This window comes from Varroa destructor, unplaced genomic scaffold (assembly GCF_002443255.2).
Source record: "Varroa destructor unplaced genomic scaffold, Vdes_3.0 BEIS01000002.1, whole genome shotgun sequence".
Classification (NCBI taxonomy): domain Eukaryota; kingdom Metazoa; phylum Arthropoda; class Arachnida; order Mesostigmata; family Varroidae; genus Varroa; species Varroa destructor.
Window position 1 is genome coordinate 24,345,262 of NW_019211455.1, and position 22,875 is coordinate 24,368,136.

Below are 22,875 nucleotides of genomic sequence, written 5' to 3' on the forward strand. Positions count from 1 at the left end.
CCCAATAACAACCTACGTATAATAAATTAATTGATTTGTCTCAAACAGAGAGGAACGGATAAACAGAAGATGTCATGGACACCGTGACGGTTACATTCCATGTACTAAACACCACGTAAACGGGGAACGTATTTATACGATCGTATGGAGTACTGTGTATGTTTAGATAACCTTCATATTAGCTAATGTAAATGGGGCAAGTTAACATACACAAGGTAAATTCGAATGCCGTATGAAGATGTTCACACGGTTTCACGTCTCGTCACCCGTTCCTCCCAAAGGAATACAGAACGGACTCACGTATGTGTACGCCGCACAAAACAAGTATTATAAACTTAAAGCTTCAGTGCAAACTTTACAGCTGAAGTTAGATGTGACCTTGCCGTACCAGTGTATTATTTCAGTTACATCTATATCAACATTTCCTTAGTAAATACAACGGTGTATTCACATACGACAAACTGGATCAAATATTTATTTTAAATTATATGTGTAGTACTGCTGTCTACTCATAGACGTGCCATAGCTAACACGAAAATCGAACTTACATGCACACTCGTTATGCATCTGGGAGCCTTAAGTCAATATGAACTTTGGAAAACAGGTAGGTACATCGTTTTTGAGCCCGAAGCAAGCATTGTCAGCCATGTTTGGATAATCGGCGCTGATCGGAACAAAAATGCCAAAGTATGATGAAACGTGTGCAGTATTTAGATTGCTGCACTCATAGCTGTCTCCCTGGGGGCTTCAATCCGATCGAAACTCACTTAGCTGTTAGAACGGAGAAAAAGGCAAATCTAATGTCTAATTACATTGGAGACGCGTTAGATCTCGAAATTCCCGACTCTTTCCGGAAGTCTCATCAGGAAATATTTGCATAGAAAACCAATCAGATCACGGTTAGGATTCGTCTGTCCAGCCCGTACTTTTAGCTAACAGAAGCTACTGCAAGGTTAACCGAGCTACACTAAGCAAAAAATACTCCCCATAGACACAGACGTAGGGCGTACGTTCTATCCCTCAGCTCAAAACATAGTGCACATCTGCCTAACGATACGGTGGGATGATGTTTGCCCTTCACTTGGTTAGAAACTGGCTAAGTACACACTTCGATAGCGAAACGATGCCTTTTAGGATATCGCTGATGGACATAAATGGTAAATAGCGTGCAGGACTCGAGACGTATGTACGGCAATAGAAGAACGCGCAGTAAAAGTCAGTTCTTCAATTACTATCGGCATATTGAAGCACTACATCATATCTTCACGCATTTTCTTATTTGTTGAAAAACACGGCTATTCTAATATTTAGCTTAACAAATAGCTTAACAAACCAAACGCCTAATACATTTAATAAATAAGTAACGTATCGTTAATAATGAGCAATATGAATACCACTGCCATTTAAAACACTAAAAAGACGTTCGTGGCCTTTCAAGTCTCTTCAATTTATTTATTCTTCTCTAGTAGTCACTAGTAGTTCAGTTTAGAAAGGGCTTTATTTAAAAGCTACGCTTATCCTTTCTTTATCTCCTATTAAATAGAGCGCCTCCTCCAGAAGTCCGATGTTGCATCAACGTATGGCCGTACGGCCATCCAGTTTAGCACGTACGCACGGGAACTGACGCTTGAAATTTCCACTGTTTTAAATAAACACCACATATTTTGCACTCTCGTTCCTGAACCTCAACCCTCCGCTAAGCTCTGTACGGCTTGCGGTTTTTTCTAGGCATATTCATTGTTGGCAACTGCTCCAACAAAGCCATCTTATCAAGATACCGCATTTTATCGGCCTATAAAGGGAGGCGGCTATTGACATGAAATAATTCCAGCAAAAGAATCTTCGTTAACTGAAGATTTATCGATGCAAAAAACCTTAATTGGCTGTTCAGTACCGTCTCTGAATATGGCTAGATTTTGTTTGGTGAAGAACGGTTAAACGTAAATAGAAAAAACAGATAAACACTGCGATAATCACATGCAGCAATTTCGTGTAATAATATATACCTGTAATCATAGCCGTTCAATCATGGTGCTTACGTGCGTGTCTTGTGTAACGCTCAAACGAGGAAGATTTTCGTGATATTCGATGTAGTCCAGAGTTTTACACAAATTAGTCCGGGGCCGGATTTAAACTTTTTAGTTTATTTGATGTTTTAGACGTACGCTAGGCGTACGAGAAAAGTGTACTGCCGAGGTTGCAAACTGGCTACGTTATATTGTAAGACACGATATGATGGCCCTATTCAGAATACGGCCTATTTTAAGCCCACTTCAAAGGTCGTCTAATAAACAAAAAAAAAAAAGTAGCCTCCACAAGCATAGTAGAAAAGTCATAAACGCGCGTTCAGTTTGCGGTGTCTACTGAATTAAACCGTGACGCGGCGCGAGCGTCGTTCACAGAATGAAGAAGCCAACCGCATTTCGTCTGATCTCTGACGGATTCTTCGAATTCTATCAACTTTGCCTTTGACGACCTTCTGAGCCGTATTTTGGACTGGTGGTGCTTTTTTTCGTTGCGCGAAATCTTCAAGAAGCTTATATGTCTTCTGCCGAAGAATATAGGTAGCTGTCCGGTTAATGTTGTTTATTATATTTCGGCATGACTGAAACCTAAACAATGTGCTGAGACCGTCTATAATCTATGCTAACAAACCGAATCCCAGCAAACTTTCTACAAACTAGAAGCGTACTCCTGCAGGAAGACCTTTCAGATTCTGCCATTAGTAAAATGCAAATAAAACGTGAAAAAAAAACGAAATAGTCCCAACAACTGCTTTGCTATGGCTGTGACATAACTTGCTTTACATGCATAGTCAAATAGTATAATAAATAAACAAATAAGAAATGCTTACTTCCGTTACTTGTTTAGTTAGTACATGGTGCATAATTTTCCAATTTCAGCGGCGTTATTTGGCGTAAAAGTCTGGATATCTCTGAAATTACTCAACTTTAAGTTGTACAAGTGCTGTTATTGCATTCGGCACGTACCTACTTGAATCTCATACCATAGAATTCTAATATCTACACGTTAAGGGTAAGAAACAACATGTTAATATTTTACTTCAAACATACACAGTTAAATGCGTTTCAGTGATTCCCAATGGGATTTTAAGTAACTTAGTCAAATTGTACCACTATACACAGGTGCGTTTGCCCTCAAAACAGATCCAGATCCTAAAAGAAGTGCGTAAGTGGCAGCTGTTTTCCTAGCCTGTGCAAGAGTACACCGTTACTGAGCATCGTGCTGTACGAGCGTGTATTACCTGTAACAGAACAACAAGATACAAAGATGGGTTCAAACAATTTGTATATAGGTATTAAAATTCTAAGCAATTTTACCGTAGCCTTTCACCAGACAATGATAGTATGAATAGCCTTAATGCATCTTACACATGTATATATTTAATGACAAGCAGTTCTTGTCTAAACAGCAGAATATGAAGCATTTTCCCATTTTTTTTTTCGTTTCAAGTTCTTTGTACCCTTATTAATTAAAACTTGAACGTAGTTCGTGTAGCTGGAGACGAATTTAGCATCAGTGTTCGTTCAACTGAATGGCAGCACAACATACACTTATGCCTAGACTCAAGCTTCGTTCACGGCCAACCATTGTTGCCAGCAGGAGCAAAACGTATACATATCGTTATGAGGCTCCGTGGGGCAGTTGCTAGGCCGCCAGCGATACCCACCACAAAGTCTTTCCAACTCGTTCTTCTTCCTCTATTTCGTTTCGTTAGTGCCATACCGCCATAGGAAGACCCTACGATTTTACTTCACTACGAACACGGATACAGTTAGTTGCCGAAACTGCCGGCGAGCGTTCTACGTAACTTCTTTCTTTGCCGATGAAGCACCCGAGCGGTCAGCTCGGTAGTTGTGAGAACTAGTAATAGTAGACAGCAGGAAAAAAATATTCATGAACCCGTGGCCGAGGATGATTCGTCGAGTCTGTTATATGATTCGAGCTTGCAGAGATGGAGTGCATTTTCAACTTCTCAGCACCACCCGTTAGATCGGACCAAGCATCAGTTGCAGCGGGTAAGATATCGTGCGTAGAATGGCAGGCCGACGGACGGAAGTACGAACTGGCGGGAAAGTAGAAAACGAAGAAAATAAAATAAAAGATAAAAAAGAAAGAAAAGGACATCAGAGGTTGAAAAACAGGAGGAGTCACTGACAGTGTTAGGAAAGGGGAAGCACGATTTATTGGCCGACTCACTCTCCTCGAAGTAGTGGACAGCCTTTCCACCCGCAGCCCTCATGGGGTTAGATAGTTATATTCATTAGGTGCGCGGTCAAACCCAGTGGCGAGTTAACACTAGGGCGTTTTCCGCCTCAGTGGCAGCAGCTGCGCAGACTAAAGCTGAACCACTCGTAGACGCACGGATGGAAAGCCCGGTTAGACTTGGACCGTTAGTGTCAGAACGCTCGCCCACTCGTACGCGCGCGGCGGTAAAATACGTAGGCGTCTTCGTTTCCTGGTCCGTGCCGGCGTCGCTGCTTAAGCCAGTAGAAAACGGCACCATTCCCAGCGGAGAGGGTATGAGACGGTATTGTAAAGTATGATTATGAATGAATAGCTCCTGTGGCTTTTTGTGTCGCCAACGGAGCGGGACTAGCGGGCTTGGCTCGGATAACCAGCGATGGCCGCTTATTGTGCGTGAATACCGCTACGTTGCTGTTGCCCTGTTAAGTATAATCATTATGCTTCCTAAAACAAGCCTTGCCTCTACGTCAAGCCCTTCTACGGGTTTGCCACCGGTCCCCACATCGCATTTCCGTTTGCCAGCTTTTGCGTTCACATTTTCTATGTGTTATCTCTTCTCGCATCTTCTATTTCTATAGGTGTCTTTTAGGTGAATGCAGACGAAAGATTACGTTAGCACAAATAGTTCCGCACACACTTCTTGTTAGACCATACGTATAAGCGATGAGAGATGGCTACGACTTTGACGATGGCCGTTCCAGACTTTTGTTGATCAGTGGCCCAGTGAATCAATCTAACAATTAGTAGGCACATTTGCTACAACAACAACAATTCCAAATGCCATACAAGAAACTTCTATACATATCACGCCACCTGCTGTACTGTCAATCTACCTAAGAGGCTGATCTTCTTTTTAGCAGAAATAAGCACAGAATGTCGACCCTGATACTTTCCACATGCAGAACGAGAGGACCCTACGAGGATTTAGTACCCACGTGACTATATATGAACCTTAAAGATGCATATCGAGAGTGGACGTGGTATCGTTACTGAGGAGGCCCGCTGCCTAATCTACTACCTAAAAGCGCAACTGTGGAAGCTAAGTCCGAACCGTTTAACGTAACCTGTTTACATTCATCGGTAGGCTGCATAATACAACACTTATTGTTTCCCAGTAATAAAAACAGTAATTTTATATTCTCTTTATACTCTATAGTATTTATATATTCGTCCTTCGTACAGGTACCGCAGACAAGCGCTCTAGCTAGTTTTAACTGTTGTAGGATTTACATGAATTTACATGAACATATTTGATGTGTGTAGGAAAATACGTCGTTTTCCTATTTCCTAAATTTCGTAATTTATTTCTAAATTAATTTCAATTAGATATTGATACGGTCGTTGGAAACTTTTCTAGGTGGAAAATCCGAACGCCCGCCAAGGTCAGAACACGTCGCATTAAAATCTCTTAATACGGTTCTTTATCAGAATGATAAATGACTACGCAGAAACTACACAGGCCTCAGGCCTTTTTATATCTTGTGAATGAACTCAGTAGCACGTATTAGTGAAGTCCAGTCAGCTGCACCTAAGGTAAAAAGCCTTACATACCTGTATACCGCTATCGTAACACTATCCTAGAAATATAGCGACATTGGACATGGTCTCCGTTAACAGACGATTTTTTTCATATCTTTATTTAAAGTATTCAGAGAGCGGCTAAACTTAACTATTATTTAAATGTAGGTAATATATCTGAGTGAATCTATTTCATTTATATACAAATTTACTCATTAACTTGTATTTGGGACAAATACAAAAAATAAATGTTGCACACCTTCACCAAATCTGTAGAGTACATATATATTTAACCACCGCTAAGATTATTTATAATCTATTTTTTAGTGCTCACTGTCGCTGGATCTGTAAAGTCTTTTGTCATAGCCCTACATTAGGTCAACGATGTTCGAAGGGCAAAAGACAACAACTGCCAAATTTGTTCAATGCCGGTCACTCGATATTGTGCCATGTAGCCTCTAGTACCGTTCACTCCATTAGCAACGTCTACATATTTGAAGCCAAAGTCATAAAACATAACAATAGCTATAAATGAGTATCGAAACTAGAACATAAGCCATTATTGCTATCTTCTGCCAAATCACTTTACGTTTACGTCGACGTAAACACAAAACAATAACCAACATACCTTTGAAACGCTTGTGCTATGAAAGGTGTCGAGAGGCATGCTGCGTTAGCTGTTGCTATAGGACTAAATTGCACTAGGTGTTAAGGATATATTATCTAGACCATCGTGCCCCTTGTTTGTTGGCTATTTCAGCATTCTCATACAAAAATTGTTTCCAGTCGTCAGCCATTGCAACATCACTAGTGGATTTGTGAAACGTAACTGAACCTTCGATTTTGATGGCTCAACAGATTCCTTCGTTGTGACGTATCATAAAATGGCGTACCACCGCTTCCCTACGATTCATGTTAAGTCATGAAGCAAAAGTAACGTCGATCGCACACAACAAATCCCGCTGGTATTCTGTTTTACGTATTTCATCTGTAGCACATCGGTTCGTCCATCCGCCTATGCAATATGTTATGCGGAGTCAATGCGAGAAATAAGCGATACATTTTCAAGACAAAGCTTCAGAAGTACCCCGTAGTCAAAAACAATAACATTAATGTTGAGTCGTCGAAAAATCACTGACCGTTTCTATAGCTGGATCACTTTAGGGTCACATAAGTCAGACAATGGGCGTTGGTGTCATTCGGAAGCTGAGATGTGTTTAGATCGTTCAAACGATTTTACTCGAACCCGATACGAAGCGCCTTAGACACGAGCGACTTTTCAGTGGAGTGGGTTAAAGACGAAAGTTTGGTATATTTTACAATGACAATGAATGGCACAAACGCTATCTGGGCGTACGAAAAAATTTATGCTGGCTAAGGGCCCATATGCATTATTGTTCGAAAGAGTACAAAGAGTGTTTTGTCGCCTTATCTCTGAAAATTTGAATGACGCTCCCCGTAGTGCTTGGTCAATTACAAAAGAAAAAAAAAAATCGATGAACCTATTGCAAAAGACAGGTAAATTGTTATAAAATCGCCAAGGGACGCAACTCTACAACGAGGTAATTTTGGACTATTTTAAGAAGGCTGGTCTCAAAAAATAGCTCAACGTTCGGGCGCCACACGAGTTGACGCAATCGATTCATTACTAGATCGTATTTTCATCTGTGGAACGCAGTCAAATCGAGCCATCTCTAAGGCGGTTAATTTCGGGTTATTAAAAATAGATCAAATCCAAGAGATATGCCCAAGTAGAAAAATGCGCTTCACGATCTGGATTGGAGCCAATGAAGAAGATGCTATGTGTTTCGTGGGACCGGAAAGGAATCAAGTATTGTGGCTTGCTGTCGGCTGGCGAGACGATTTAGTCGGACCCCTACCGTGTACTACTAATACGATTACAACAACCCATTGAAAAAAGTCGACCGGAACTAATAAACAAAGAGGGCACCGTCTTTCATCACGACAATGCCACACCGCATTTTCGCTATTCGGCAAAAACTTTAGACAATCCAGATGGGAAATTTCAATGCGCTCATTTTTTTGCAGCATCAGGCTATTGCTTCACTTGGTCCTTGCAAGGCTCCCTTTATGGTGTTGTTTTAGCTTCAGTAAATCGATATGCAAAAATCGCTCATCGTAACTTTTCATCTAGAGACATTTGGTATTGATGGGGCTTATGGTGCTACCAGAAAAATAACGGAAGCTCATGGATCAAAATGGTGCATACCTGAATGCGCCGTATGTACGTGTTAAAATATTTGATTCCTTTTTTTGGTTAAAAGCGGTCGCTACCTTTTCGACAAGTCAATATATAGGTACATTGATGTGTTTGCAACGCGCTCGCTGGAATCAGCGGCAATGAGAAGTTTGAGCTTGTCTTGATTAGAAAGAAGAAAGCGATGGAAGTTAGCAGTTGAAATTTAGCAGTGTTTCAGATTCACGCTTAGAAAAAGATGTTAGACAATTTCTTTTTTGTGAAGCCACATAAACGCGAGATTGTCTAGTGGACATTCTAACTTGTTATTATTTTATTGGCATGCGTCAATTTGTATTGATTTGTGTCAGCGCAGACACAGCAATAGCGTGCAGCTTGCTTTGATCGTGTGTGAAGAAGCTTGATTACCTCAATGATAATTTGTGCCTTCAGGAAAAATGCACTTCTTAAATATATTAGCGTTTGCATCGTTTACATGTACGCTGGACAAAAGTTTGTTCACCTCATAACTTATAAATCATAATAAGTAATTATCGTACTTACTTATCGCCAATCTACATCGCGGAATAATGCTAATCCTTGATCTTCTCTTTGGTACTTCGTCTTTCTTGCCTGAGCCTGCGGGTTGTATAATTAGACACCAGCTGAATGTAACAAGTTGGGATACTCCTCCGCTTGTGCCTCTTTACGTGGTTATGCACGCTCTTTTGCGTCGGTGATGGATCGTCGTGCTGGCTGCAGGACGCACTCGAACTTTTCTTGTTGCTGTGTTAGACTGGTGCGGCATTCTGTACGTTTCTTAGAGTAGTCTAACACTTGGTGGTCCTTGATGGTGGAATAACAAGCCTGCGCGCTTCTTAAGTAAATATTGTTGAGGTATATGCTTTTTCTAAATATTTAAGACTCTCAATGCTCATATTCCCCTTTTTCCGTGAGCCAATTTTGAGTGTCTTACATATAAAATTATAGCCTTTGTAGGTCCAAGGGAAATGTGAACCTTAACATTCATGCTTGTGATTCTGGGTCCCCCATCCGCTCCGTCACTAGAGCGCTCAAACTGACCGGTAGAGGCAATCTGGCTTCAAGTTATCTTCGTCATACAAGACATACACATGAGTACTAATTACAGCATCAAAAAGTAATACACAGCCCGATATTCGTGGAGTGACTAGTAACAGTCGCACTAAATTATGGAAGACCCTGATTATGTTAAACGGATTGAATCATGCTGGCAGTCCCTGGAAGGACATTTGACAGATATTGCCTTCCACGTATAAAGCATATAAAATCCGCCGAACAGAGCTAATGTAGAAATGAAACGCGCAACAAAACTTCTATTTTATGTTCTGGAAGCATTGAAATGGAATCAAACATGGAATTTTTGAGCGGAAACTACATGTTCGCTACAATCGATATCTGTCCCCCGTATCTCAGCGTCCCGAAATTTATTGGACTGACGTCGTCTCTATTTCGAAGATTGGGAACAATGAAATTTTGCCATGCAGTGCTACCCGAAATGAGCAAGCTTAAATATTTTACCTGTTCTGAGTTATGACGTTTTACGTAAGCATACAGCAAATATTTAATCCGGTTCCACTCGTTCCATTAGTCAGCTTCTGTTAAAGGTTCAGGTATTGTTGCCGACCGCATACTGAGCCTAATCATTTTTTTGTCATCGTTGCCTAACCTTACGGTATGAAATCTTCGGATCCATCAACTTTGCCCCTCAAACTCAACTATTGCCGCGTATGATATTTGTTTCTTAATTTCTCGGTCATTGGTCGTCGTGTTCTGTGCGAGAAGCATACCGAGTGTGTCTAAGTGCCAATTCGACATAGCGTCTGTCAGAGAATAAACGCGACAGACAACTTCTAAACAACAAGCCCGAATTTCTCCTAACCATTCACAGTACACGAAGATGAACGGGAAACTCCTATGCTTAAACCAGTTCGTCATTAGAACCTCAAAATTGTACCGCCAAACTGTAGTTGGAGCCAATGTTCGCGTATATAATTAATCAAGCGTCAAAATGAATATAGTTAATATTATATCTTTTCTTCGGCCGCGCTATTTTTGACAGATGAAGTGATGTGTTAATCCGGCAGGTGGCATTAGAGGCGGAAAGAAAAGACACATCAAGGTCAGGGGAATACCGATATTCAATTAAAGTGTCCGTTGTAGGCTCTGTTGATTTATGAGCTTTTTTCCCCGTTTGCACTCTTAGAACAAGGCTGATCGACTTTACGAGGCAATGGCATTGACCCAACGCTACAATCCGCGCACCGAAAATATCATTCATAAGGCACACCCTTGTAATTAAATCTAATATACTTACACAGTAAATAGATTAGGTATATGTACATATACTATCTATATATCTACTATTTCTTCAAGCATACCAAGAGAGAGATGCCGACGATCGCTATAAATTGCAGCTGTATTCGTGCATTCTATAGAAGTAAACGACTACGATCAAATAAGTTGATTGGTTAATATATGGATTCACTTTACTTTTAACTAACGGATAATCCGTACGTTTCACAACGGCGCAGGTGGTTTTTATTGATGAAGCGTATCTATGTTGTCCCTTCAATAGAATCGAAAGCGTAACGTAATATTCACGGGAGAATTGTCCGCTATGAGAAAACGACCCTGCAGATGTCAGGCTTTGCAATAACTGTCTAGGTCAGTATGCTACTGTGTTCGCATGTTATTTCTTCATAGAAAGCATAGCAGCTATCAATGTAAACAGTAACCCTTCAAATGATGTTTCGGTGCCTAGAACAGATAAAAAAAAAAACACTTAATTTGTCAGGACTCACTTGGACTACAGCGCTGATGATGCGATACCTAACCCAGGACGGCATTCTATGGGTTCTGCGTAAGCCATTGCCAACGTTCAAAGTCCATAAAGGTGGAGCAGCGGTAGCATGAACGCCGACCATCTCCGAGGCAATCTCATAAACATATATATCGCATTATATTATTATATCTAAAAATTATTTATTTAATTAGTTATATTTTATACCTTAGAGCAGAAATAAGCGCATTGTCCATAAACAACCATTTATGGGTTATTCATGGGCGGTTTGCTTTATACATTAAGAAAGATTTTTTTCTTTGCAAAATTCTATGTGTGCACAAATCCATGAAAAAATAAAAAAACACATCTATGAACATATGAATTTATCTTGAAAAGAAATCAACTGAAGTAACTACAAATGCTAGCTTATCTTGTAGTGGCAGAAGGAATTTCTGCTTCAATAAATCTACAAGCTCCTTTTTTTTTCAGAAAAAGATTGATACGCGGTTAATGGCGAAATGCCGTCCCTATTAAAAGAGGTAAGCTAGTATAGAGACGAAGAAAGTACGATAAAAAGGTCGGCAGAGGTTGAAGAGGCCACCTGAAGAACGAGCACGAAGCTGCCAAAGTTGCCAGGAAGCCGCCATTAAAGTTTCCAGCAAAGCTCAAAGAATCAGTTTTTCCTTTCCGATCTTTTTTATCGAAGCCATGGAAAAATTGTTTCAGCAAAAAAACAAATCAGCGATAATGGGTAAACTTACCTTTTAATATGTAGGAAAGCGTTAAAAGTGAAAGACTTTTTGTTGGCTGGCTAACTCTTGCTCCATCTCGTATTTCCTCAAAGTCCAGGTACCTATCAGGTGCCCTCGAGATTGCAAAAATAACTATCGTATTAGATTGAGATTCAGTGTATTGCCTGACCAAGAAAAGTAGGTAAAATAATGCTTCAATACATTTGTGGTTGATGATATAGAAGGACATTGTTTCTGTGTTAAATAACCTGATACATTGTACACTGTGCTGTCATTCAGGTCTTGAAATTATAGCCAGATACCCCAGGGATGTAATAAAAGCGTCATTAGTTTATGTAAAATAAATAAAATGAACAGATAAATATAACTTAATATGACTGAGAAAATTATTCCAGGATTGCTGTACAACTTTTTGTTAGAGAGGTACATGGTGGTGTTATAGAATTTTGATTATATATATACGTATATTAAGAATGCTAAAGATAAAGTCAGCTAGTCAAACAACCGTACACAAATTTCCGTCAGCGAATTGCTTAGACCTGCAAAGAATCTGAACGCAAATAGGACACTACGAAGCCGACCAGCCTTTTTTGTCACATTATTGTTGTGGCATTCATTGTGCCATGGTGCACTTGCCCATTGCATGAGAGTTTGGGGAACTTGATTTTTTTTTTTATACAAAGCCGGTCCAATGTGTTTCCGATACCTGGATAGGACACCTTATTATCTATCCTCAGATGCGGCAGGCTATTGTGCACGAAGAATGAAAACTTCCATAGCAGAATGCTAATCGGAAGGCAGCTCCAGCTGACAGTAACAAGCTGTGTAACTTCCTGACGAGTTCGAAATTTGGCCTCTGACTTACCTCACTATCCTGTTATATTATTGTTAACGTACTGAGTAGTCACTCTACTGCCTTTAGTGGCGAAACACCCTATTAAGGCAAGTAAACAGTGATCTTGAGATTAAGACTTTCGAGTAAGAAAGTTTCGACGAAAAAAATAACAAAATTTTCGCACAAAAGCCAAGATTCACTTGTACATCATGTTAGGCAGCTTTAAAACTTGGACCCACTGAAACTCTGTGCAACTTAAAATGCTCGCATCCCTGGTTTACCAAAGTTCAAGCTGTTCACGTTATTTCTAGACTCAATCAAGTGTGTGTAATTTACTACGCTAAAAACGCACGTGCATACTATGAAAAAGTTCTTAGCGAAAAATCACTAATTTAATAGGGTCCTTGCGAATGATATGCAGACGGTCATGAGACCTATTTTAACATACTTGCTCATTACATATAATAGTCTTCGATATAAATGATCCTCTCCATTGATATAACTCGTGTATATGAACATACGCACAGACACTAATACGGACAATTATTACGGCAGGAGTCACACCTGTATCGCAACGTTCTAGATGATCGGTTGCAATGTATGACGTTCTATGACGGCCTGTATGATGTTCTAAATAGTATTCCTAACTATAACGGCGCGGACCGGCATGGCGGAACGTTGTTATTCATCAAGAGCACGCCTCACCAACAAACGTGGAAGAGATGGATATATTTAGCAACGCAGGCTGATCAAGCCGACGCGGCGGGTGTCGTAGCGTACGATGCACGCGCTTCTCGTTCTTCGTTACTGCCGCCGCTGTTTAGCGCTACTAACTGCAGGATGCATTAAGCGTCGACGACAGGCACTCTATTCAGGTTCATTCTGAATGGCACACGAAGGTAGCAACGAACGAGTGGTTTTTGGCCCTTTCGTTCACTGAGATAAAGGCTCGATTGCGGATTGGAGAGAGAGAGAGAGAGAGAGAGAGAGAGAGAGAGAGAGAGTGAGGATCTAAAGAAAGAGAAAACAAACGTGCGAAATAAAAAATGGGCAAAGTGGTAGTTGTTTGGTCTGGCGGGGCTTCTAACTATCGCATCAGTCTTAAGTGACACAATGAGGGTAAGAACGTGAATAAGTTTCCTCCTAGTTTTCCACATGCTGACCTCGCCCGCTTAACAAGACACACAGATATACTGAATTCGGCCTATAGTTTTTCAAACCAACCCACTTGCCGGCCATTCTGCTTTTCGTTCTTTGACGGAATCACAATTCTTCTCTCGTGAGTAGTTAAGACTGATTATATCCCAAAGTGAAATCAATGCAGTGAACACGAGCCCGCAGCTTGGCAGAACAAAGTCCATAATGTTTAACCAGACTAATGTCTACGAAACACATATAGTGCGGGTAGACGGACCAATGACGAAAGCGATGTTTCTATCTCTATTTTGTAGTATTTTTAATCAAGTATAGATTTGCGCCCATAAAGGCACATGAATTGTGGTAGTTACGCTGATACCAGTCACGTACTACCTGTCTGTTAACTTTCAACGTTCAATGCTTTTCGAGCCTTTTCTACGTCCGCTCGAGGCCGCGTGGAATGGGGCAGTAAAAGGGTTATATGGAGTTTGTTCATCGGCAGCAAACGGACATGTGGATTTCGACCTGAGCAACCCTCGTCCTTCTTTGAGTATCAGTAGACTTATTACCATTATCAGAACGATTTGCGACTCCGCAATAATACGTACTTTTTATGGGACACATACAACCAACACGGCTTAATTGCGCAAGCCGTATCGCATTGATTGCTTGGGTGTGAGCATATAATAGAAATGATAATTTGAAACGCGATCCCATGTTTTTACACACAGACATACATGTACAGAAGACGTTAGAACTTCGATGCCGGGCGGAAAAATGGAAACGTATATATATATATATATATAATAAATCGACCGGGCACAAATGACTTAAATCAGAAAATACACGTCTTTGTTTTTTCCTACCGTTCAAGCTATTGTTACAGTCATTGTTGACTGTGTAGATTAGCCTGCCAATCCGATCATCATGTGTGAATGTACGTCAGACTAACCTAGAACATCATGAGGATTAAGTTAGTTCTCTACACAGTCCTCAGCAGAACTCCTTATCGCGCTTAAATTATCACTATACCTTCGCCTCTCGATAGAGCACGTACTCACTTCACGACACAAAATCCTGGCTGCTATGCCCCTACAAATCTTATCTTTGATGCGTTCAATACAGATACGTAAAGTCTCAAATGGCAAACTCATATTGGAATTGATTATCCTATGTATGATTGCAGTAACTATTTAATTTAAGCTGAAGTTTACATATTTTAATTCCCACGTTGATAGAGACGTATGCGCATTAGATTTTATAAAGATAAGTTGACTGTTTATTATTACGCTAGAGCTTTTTGACTCATTGAAGTTTCCATAAGTTGACTCTTAGTACACGCATACAGTCAAATTTCCGACACATCATTACATCGATATGCTGAATATATCCAATACGCGATTATATCGGGTGTACGGTTTGATTAAATGAAACGTCGAAGTTTTTTAGCGTATTGAATGTGCCGATACAATAGAATTGACTGGATTTCTAAAGGCTTCCGTTTTTTTCAAAGCCGATCCGTCAGAACTGTGAGCTGCCTACTATATCATCTCTAGAGAAATATCGATCTCGAAAATTCCGTAGTTATGTTTCTTTTTGTCTACCAAAAAAAAAGCGGCGCCCATAACGTTACGTCTAGTACTAGCACCAATATATTGATAGCTCTGAATTGGCGTACAAAAGTTGAGTGGCTAAATGAAGTGTTACATTAAAATTTGAAAAGCGTTTAGCGAACGTCTACCTTGCGCTTTCAGTCCACTTCAGTTACTCCTATTGAGTAGTAACCGGGTGGTGCGTGACGCAGTAGTTTAGCAATAATTGATGCTATGGCAGCGGTGACAGCAGCAGTAGGGGCCCCGAGATTATTTTCGTTTTCATCTACCTGATGAAAGCCTCGCCATTAGATAGACCATCACCTTGGCTGCGAACCGAGTAACAAGGGCAATATGGCGGCTCCGTAGTGAAATCCTCGTCAATGTGAAATGGATAGACCAAAGTGGTTGTTGGGTGCATCTTAGATGAGGTCACGTAATTCTATTTTCATATCTACGTTCGTACAAAAAAAAAAGATATGAAAAATAGCCAAGCTCTTCAATCCGTCTAAGGCATTCCTCAGCGTTTCCTCTGATCTTCCAAATGTCCTATACCCATACTTCAGCCCTTGTCTTCCGATTAGAATATTTGATACGTAGGACCATGCAAGAAACCTCTCCGGAATACATATCGGTACAAGGCTCGTATATCGCATACGTTCATGTGTGAGCGTGTGTGTGTGTGTGTGTGTGTGTGTGTGTGTGTGTGTGTGTGTGCTTACGAAGCACAAGAAAAACGACAGCGCCGAGGACGACAGCTAGGATGAAAAATGCAAATGACCTGCTTTTTTTCGATCCTGGAAGTGGAATCCCATGGGAACTCAAGCATACACCTACGAAACTTCTCTAAGTTCCGATAGACGGTAGATATATAAAAAAAAAACGGTGAGCGGGTGGCAGGTTTGATTTGCCTTTCTGGAGAGATTATTTCTAGGCAGGAAAACTAATGGCGATATCAGTGCTGGATGTAGCATTACACTTTCGCGTCGTATGTCGTACCCGTTTTGGAGTACTTAATAAATTAGATAATAGGCTGAGATCGTAGGCTAAACGCAGGGCTGCTGTGAAGGTATGGAGTATGTGTGCTAATTAAACTTCTGCATAAAAATCTTTCTGTAATTTTATCGTCTACGGTTTCGTACGAATACGTAGGTATGGTTACGCCTCGCTATTATTATTATTATTATTATCGATATTAGTATACTGTAACACGGTGTGTTTCCCAGACGTGAAAACACGTGCTCTAAGAAGTATATTATATATTTTCTAAGACGATGTACGTGAAATACTTTGTAAATGGAAAAATGTATTTTGTCTAATCTAATATTGCTTAAAGCATCGACAGGGCTCGCGTAGGACCCAGTCACTTGTTGATCACCTACGATACGTAAAACAGTTCGTTAGAGATTGATTCAATTGTGAAGATCGCCATACGCAATACAAACCATGTTAATAATACAGCGGATAAACCGTTCTTTAGATGAAAACCTTTTTGTGCTAGTTCAACGATAATAACCCGGGTACATGCTTTCATGATATTATTCCTTATTATAGCTGCGCAAGGCATCGTTGTTGCATCTGCCTCACTTTCAGGCGCTTCTATTTCATAAGCCATGAACGTTTAGCCTTCCGAGGCAACTTTCGGATTCGAACTCAAGTTATTACTCTATTATTTCGAAAACGCTAATGCAACTGAATAACCTAGTTCTAAGGATAGGTATTAAACACCCAATTTTATTTGATTTGTCACTACTATCAATGGTACCCAGACTCGCTTGGAGTGAATAGTAACTGAAAAAACAGGCCCGTTTTATAGTTTAGACATAGGTTCAGTTGTAGGTGGACAGACATAGGTGGACCGATGTCCACCGAAGGCGTTTGATAATAGAGATTGGCCTTAAGGTACTAGCGGGTTACTAATGCTAATTAGAGTATCTTTGCCGTATTCCAGCCAAGAGAATTACTCAAGGCGAAAAACCTCTTTGAAGTAAAGAATTTAGTTCGGAAATTCATGAACCAAAATTCTATGGCCTGAACGTACATTCCCAAAGACACCCTAAAGTTACAAGCAAGTTATCGTCGCAGTGTCTTTGAGTTACAACTTGAAGAATGACGTCGCTTTTAAAATCGCTCTTAGCGGCGAAAACGAATCTTACATATATGTATATGCATATTATCATGTATGGTATGATACAGACGTCTTCATATTTGGTACTAAGAGTCATATAGTTGGACCATAAAATTGATCTCGATTCGTGCCCAGCATGGAACTCGAAACGAGAACCCAGACTAATTTAAAATCACCCGCGCGCGCGCGCGCGCTATATCGGTTTAAAATTGAAGATTTTATAGTTGAAATGTGCGGTAAGCTTCATTTCCCGAGCACTCAGTCCCCTCAAACTAAAAGTACATTGATGATTTTAATAGTTAACACAGATTCACTGAAGTAGAAGAGCTTCCTTCTTTTCCATTATTTAAATATACCGTTATGATTTAATTAAATTTATAAAGCCATATAACAACTAAAATTTAGCCTCTCTGCGTCCACCATTTGCTACAAAGCGTCTGGCTACGCCAGAGAATAGACGCCAGCCTAGTTTCAGCTGTTAGGCAACAGCGACCTGTTGTACACTGTTCAGTTACGGCGCGTAACGTGCCGCTGCCTCAAGGACCCGACCTGTGTTCGGTCGTAGTCAAATGTTTGTTTGCCCTGCAGCGATGCGTTTGGCTAGCTTTGCATCTCGGCTGGTGACACGATGCGGAACACCGTTTAAATAGAACATATATCCACTGTACAGTCTTTTAGAATCTTAGGTCTTCTCTGTGCACCTTCAACTTGTCGACCAGGTCGAAAAGCCAAAAAAAAACTCATTCTTCTGCTTAAGAATCATCAAACTTCTAAGGTCTAGAGATCCATTTTGCGATGGGGTCGTTGAGTTTATCTAGTAGTTGGATATACTTCATACTCATTGTTGCTTTCAGTCAACGAATATCAGTGCCGAAATATTTCGGGTGAAAATTGTAGTTTCTCTCTAACTGGTCGATTCTACTTGTCATCGACACATGATAAAGGACGCATATTCGTTCCGTAACAGGCCTTTCAAGTTTATTCGAGGCTTGATTACAATACAACATTAAATACATTGGTTCCTTCCTTATAAACTTTCGAAAACACTTAACCGCGCATTCAAAGCTTTTACTGAGTAGAGCGAAAAGTTCGGATTTTTAATAATTTAACTGGTAATAAAAATCGTATGGTATTAGAGCAAACTTAGTTAAATAAGGTTAGATAAATAAGAAATGTGTGGTATCTTTAATAACTTCATTAATAAAAGGCTAATTGTGGCCTTTTCTTTCTTACGCTCGCCTGCCCTAACAAAAGGCAAAAGTGAATATTACCAAAACAAACAAATAATATTTCATGGATTTTTTTCCTGTATAGTAAATATGATATTAGCTTTCATCTAGTAAATGTTTTAGTAAGTGAACGCCGATGAATCTAATTTTCTTCTACACCGGAAATATTTAATAGGTATTGTAAATCAAGTATATTCAAAATTTCTATACGTCACAAGAACTTGGAGTTGGGTGAATCTCAAGCAACTGCTCTCAATATTTCGAGTTTTGCCCGGCATCGCCGTTAGGTATTTCGTCAGTCGAATGGCTCTTAGCACGAAACAACATATATGTCTATGCCCGGCTTTGAACTAGGATTATCACGTGCCTCTTCAGTAGAGGGCAAATACGTTACTTCCCACCCTATCACGGGAGCAACCAGACACCGTGCCCAACGTGCGTGTAGTAAAAAATAGTAAAGAAAGTGTTAGTTCCGCAAAGAATGTATTCTCTGGCAACGCTTCTTTTTATCTAAGCGTTGATCCTTTAATTGTTTCCGTAACTCAAAATCATTCAGTCAGTCGATCTTTGGCAATGGGATTGATTGGGCAACGTATTTAACCAGCAAAACATTTTCGACCGTTTACATAAGCTTTTTGACGTATTTTTTTCACAGTTGTTATATATCTATAGTGATGCTAATTAACAATGACTTTTTACACTCCGAGAGAATTTCTTCAATCAAAAGCCTTGACAATTATTACATTAGTTATATTGCAGTATAGATAATCTGTGGCTCTGATTTAAGTTTATTCGCTGGCTTTTCGAGAAACGGTCCCTGGGTGAGGAGCGTCAGCGTAATGAGACATAGAAGATGGTACGAAAAGGGGAATAAGCTGGCAGGCTTGCGTGCTAACGATTAGGTATTTGCAAATGCCTACCTCGTTAGGGCTCTGCAGGGCGGTAGTATGATAGTGGCTGCAGCGGCTTGAGCGGTCTTAGGCCCTGTCCTGTGCCTTGTGCGAGAGTATTTAGCTGCGTAAGTTTGTGAACACAGGCCACCGTTAGCAGCAGTTAGCAGTAACCTAAAAGAAACCGTAGATTGTTCTGAGTCTAAGCATTAGGCCTCATGAGGTTTTTCTCCGACGGCTAAACCTGCCGCAACGTGCCGTGTAGCGTTTGTTTTTCCTACCGGTTGGCACATTCGCCGCCAATCGCGAACAGCTTAGAATAGCTGTCTACCGTGCAGAGCTAAAGTGAAAGGAACTTTGCCTATTAAGCCTAATGGTTAAACTATCCTAGGTACCTTTAAGAGCGTGTGGTGTTACCATACATATCAAAATGGTAAATCAGCCTTCCGTATGTACGGAACTTCGGCAAGTTTAGAATTCAATGTTTAATGTTCACTACACGAGAACGTAGTTATATGTGAGATTTACTACCGATTGGTTCACTATGTTTTTTCAGTTGATTTGGTGACTTTCGTTGGTCTCATACAGTGTATACGAAACATATCTGTAATTTCGGCAAATGGACATGCTGCTCAGGATCTAGCCGTTGGTTAGTCAGATATTATTCTCGCTTCTGCATAGAAGAGTGATGACACCGTTATGGACCTCATATTAGCTCTTTATATGGACTCGCTTAGTAACGATGAACGCTATGCTATTAAAAGGAGCTCTGACAAATATGCCATGATGACAGAGGCACATTAAGTTCTCATTTAGCACTCAACGATATTCGTGCATTAGTATTAGTAAATATTATCCTACTAGCGTCTCTTTGACGTGATTTGTTGCGGCGTCGGACGTTCGCTGTAATTTGTCTATGATAAATGAGACGGCTGGTAGCCCCTGGCACGGCTGCATAGAACGATAGATAGGAGTCAGCAAGGGGCGGAGTTGGCTGGTGAAGGGCAACGCAAGGATCGGATCGACCGCTTCCATAATTAATAGCAATTCCGTTTTACGTTACTATGCAGCGGAACGCCAACGCCGGAGGTCGTTATGGCCGACTTCTTTATTCTCGGTGTCGTTAATGACACAGCTCAACTGCAACAATATGTCTGTATCACAGTACCTGTCCAGTGTTACTGCGGCCATATGTACTGTCTCCGCATCAGCTATATGCTAGCTCTAGTTGAAAACTTCGAAAAACAGATAAAAGTTATAGGGAATCAGTTGACAAAATCAGGTGCCATAAGAAACCGTTTTCAACATTTTTACCTTCTGTTCGGGTCTGCGATAGAGGGCGCTGCTTTGTTAATTTATCAAGCCAGGATAATTAATCAACAGGTTAGTTTTACAACAGAGTAATGACCGTCTTTTTAAATTTTGTTTCGTACGAATAGTTCAGGAAGAAGTGATGTGGTGTGATCTCGCTTTTAACAAGTTGTTGTCAATCTCTTGTGTCGGCATACGTTAAGACAAGGATATTAAGCGCTTTTTGTGTTTTCAATTGAGATGTTGGAATGAGCATACGTTTCATAATATGTAGTCTCTACATGTAGAACACTTAAAATGACCTGCACTAAGAACAGATCTTCCGCGCTAGAGTATTACAATTAGACGGGGGACAAACATTCGACATCATCATTGTGTAATTTCTAATCGAGCAGTTTGTTGCGGTAGCGGCAGTCTCTGTTGAGGCATTACGATCATCCCATACTCATCTATTTAGGGTGTAAAATCTCCGTTGTGTTATTTATGCCTATTTTCAATCTGTCTGGCTGAGAACGATCTAATGATCGATGCTGAACAAGGGAACAGTGTTTGCAGCGAGAAGCCTAAGAGAGGTCTTCCACCGACCGCAGTACGTTAGTATCTCGAGAGGAAGATACGCGTCAGGGTGTCGTTTCAAAGGACAAGCGAAAGGACCTTGAGTACGATCTTGCGCGACTCGCTGAGGATCATCGGCAAGGAAAACGGTGGCGAGGGAAAAGAGACAGGGAGGCAAGTGAGAACGGTGGTTTTCGATTCGAAATCGGAAAAGACGTTTAGGGACGGTCGACAACCTCGTAAACGCCGGAACAGGCAAAGAAAGATCCATGTAGCGCCTTTTGAGTATTTCGTTTGACACCGTTTTTATAGAATAGGAAGACACGAGTGAAGAAGCTACGAGCATGTCCTTTCCATCCGGTACTTCGCAAGTCTCTTAGCAATAGCAACATTTGCAACGGTTACTAATACTAGAAACTATGTATAATTAGTAATATTAGTATTTAGACTTTTTATATATGCGTTTTTTATTCAAAATGAAGGAATTAGAAAAATGATAGCAAACATTACCAACGATAAGAAATGAAGGTCTCCTTCAGTACGTCGGCTATCTCCTCTAGACCGGTTGCTACGTGGCATCTTTTTGTACAAGCCATGCACCTATGGTATCGTTAACTCTATATCGCTTTAGACGGATAGTCCAAGAGCTCTTTCGATTGTCACTTCTGCGAAAGGCCTTTGTAACGCTGTTCAACATCAGCTCATAATATTGCAGCTATAATATTCTCATTCTTTTAACTGTTTTCAAACATTTTTTTTTTTCGAACAGTAAATGCTATCGTATTATGAGCATATTAAAAAGCTATTCGAATGCCTTAGAGACTTGAGATTAGTGAGTCATACAGGAAACAATATGTTTACTATGAGCATGTGTACGATGGTGCTGTTGGTACGTGATGTACGACTCCGTTCATATTTTTTAGAAATCAATAGATTTCTTTTCGTAGCTTAAGAACACTGCTATTCAGTTCAGGATTAGCAAGGCCAAGACTGGCCTCCAAGTTCAACTTAGTTGCATATTGTATAGTACTACCGTTATCTCATCGCACCGAAAACGCTGTCCATTGTTTACTGAAAAATATGGCAAGCTACTGAAAGTTAGTTTAGCATACAAGCGGCTATTATATAAACCTCCAAAAATAATGTGTTTATAAATTGAGATGTTCTTGATAAACCCACGGCTTTTCTCTACACGCCCTTGCTTTGGGTGTTATTACCGTTCACATGAGATCGGCACGCTCGAGTATATAGAAAAGCCAACATGAAATCGAAGCTTGCGCGTTAACTATTTCAATATCACTTTCACTCAGTGTGTATGGAACATTAAATCCATAGAATTTGATTGATATTCATCTAAACTGACCCTCCTCGTACAAAATACGTAATACTATAATACTATAGAGTTCCCAGTAGAAATTAACTTTTTGTTTATACGCTCCGTTTGCATAGCCTATTGTTTATACGATACATCGCTATCGTATGAACTATAAAACCCCATACAGGTACTTTTGTCCATGAATAGGCGTCGCTAAGTATCTGAAGTCCATAATACCTAGCTTCAAGTATTCCATTCTTTCGGTTTACCGCCGATCAATAATAAGCATATCATTAGCAGGTCGATCATAGGCTGTCTCGAAG

At 40.3% G+C, this 22,875-nt stretch overlaps 1 long non-coding RNA gene across 1 annotated transcript; it reads right to left on the reverse strand.

The window, feature by feature from the left end:
• Window positions 1–1,434: 1,434 nt before the first annotated feature.
• LOC147757558 (uncharacterized) lies at window positions 1,435–13,905 on the reverse strand. The gene is made up of 3 exons (XR_015321495.1): window positions 11,570–13,905; window positions 8,549–10,783; window positions 1,435–3,265 (listed from the first exon to the last, which is right to left on the reverse strand). It is a non-coding gene; the product is annotated as an uncharacterized LOC147757558 (long non-coding RNA).
• Window positions 13,906–22,875: the final 8,970 nt, after the last annotated feature.